The sequence below is a fragment of the Harmonia axyridis genome, chromosome 1 (genome assembly GCF_914767665.1).
Source record: "Harmonia axyridis chromosome 1, icHarAxyr1.1, whole genome shotgun sequence".
NCBI lineage: Eukaryota > Metazoa > Arthropoda > Insecta > Coleoptera > Coccinellidae > Harmonia > Harmonia axyridis.
Genome location: NC_059501.1, coordinates 56,048,026 through 56,050,036, shown reverse-complemented (window position 1 = coordinate 56,050,036; position 2,011 = coordinate 56,048,026).

Here is a 2,011-nt window from a genome sequence, read left to right as displayed (position 1 = left end):
GGGAGGTTTTCTTTGTTCCAATCCCACGGGAGGTGCTTTGAGAAAATGAACAACGATATCAGAATATGTTAACTGAATTTAAAACTCCTTCTCGGATTTCTAACCAAGAAATTACAAAGAAATCATAACATTTATTATCAAATAAACCCGAGAAGGAGTTTTGCTCAGTGGCGTACCCAAGGGGGGGGATAAGGGGGATATATCCCCCCCCCCCCAGAAGGAATATCCATTATATGTTACAACCTTATATATCACAATCTTATAATGAGTAAGCAAAATTCTTTGGAAAACTTCTTCAAAAGAAGGAAAATTTGAAAATTTGTTTTCTTTATCCCCCCCCCAAGACTTATGTCTGGGTACGCTACTTTTGCTGACATTATTTGACACAAAAAGAATTCTACCAAACCTGAAATACGTTTCGACAAGATGGATGACTCTAAAAAAAAACTACTGTTTCAAATTAAATTGATTCGTTCTGGTGAGATTATTACTTGTTGAATACAAATATTCATGTTAACACTTATCGAGAATCCCGACACAATTCTCGCCGATAAATCAGATTCCAAATCTCAAATTGCATTAATAATGACTGAAATCTAAATTTTAGGTACGTATTCTTACTTAATCTCAATAATCATTGAAAATCTTTCAGAAGATTCTCTCTAGATCCGCGCATCTGCGTTCCAACCGATGGTATACGATATGATACGATTAATTGACAAATTACCGCGTCTTCGAAAATTCTAGTAGCGTAACATGGAATGAAGCGTGCAAAATCGTTGCAAACTGTCAAAATTTCAAGACATAAATCAATTTTTTTCCTGGAACCATACCAAATATTTATTATTAAAAATAATAAACCAAAAAAAGTCCGCTATTTCGAGCGGAATAAAAAACAGTAAAACTCAACATAACCCCAAATAATTTTCACCGTCATGTTGTTTCAAAATTGTAGTGTGTTATGAGTTGTTAAAACCGACTAAAACAATAACAGGTGATCATTATCGAACGAAATTAATGCGTTTGAACCGAGCATTGAAAGACAAACGGTCGCAACACAACGAAAGGCATGATAAAGTGATTTTACAGCACGACAATGCTCGACCCAATGTTGCGAAAGTGGTCAAGACAAGACATTCATGGAAACATTGAGATAGGAAGTCAGCACTTCCGTTCTTCTTAAAAATTGGATCGCTTCAAAAGATGACCAGTTTTGGCAACTCGGGATTCGTACGCTGCCCAGTGTCCAGCGATGGACAATACTTTGAATAATAAATATGTTACCAGATTTTTACAATAAAGCCTCGGATTCCAGAAATAAAAAACAGTATAACCAAAGTTGTAGGCCTATGTATTTTGAAAAAAATAAGGAAAGTCAGGAGATTTTAAGCACTCGTTTATTCATGTGCCATTTTCGAATTGAGACCTTGGATAAACCTATACTCAGTTCTGGGGCCATTTGCGTAATCACTTATCGGCATTTCAGATCAGCATGTCATATCAGTAATATTCCTCCCAAAAATTGTTTTCAACCAGTGTAACCAGAGTTGCTTTCATATAAAATGCTTCTTATTTTTTCGTGGATTAAACCACTACACAACACGAAAAATAGTCTACAGAGCGAAAAAAGTTGCTTTGTAACACCATAATCTCTTCCAAAATATTGGAACGTCTATCGATGCCGTGTACGGAGTCCTTGAAAGTCACCCGTACCATTATCTGAGTCTCCCCACAGCAAGCGACTGCCTACTAAAGAATGTAAAACGAATTCAGCTCTTTTTCATATCATCATTACGATAACAGCAATTGGGGGTGAAGCAGTAACGTCGGGAAAAAGCAATAACTGTCACATGTTCCAGGCAACGTTGGCTCTCTCGCGTCGGGACCACCACGGGGCCACGACACAGAGAGCACGGTATAAAGATAGAATATTATAAGTAGTTGCAGTGGCGCGTAAAATCATATATGACACTCATATCCATGGCAACTCGGGGCCGATATGAATATTTCA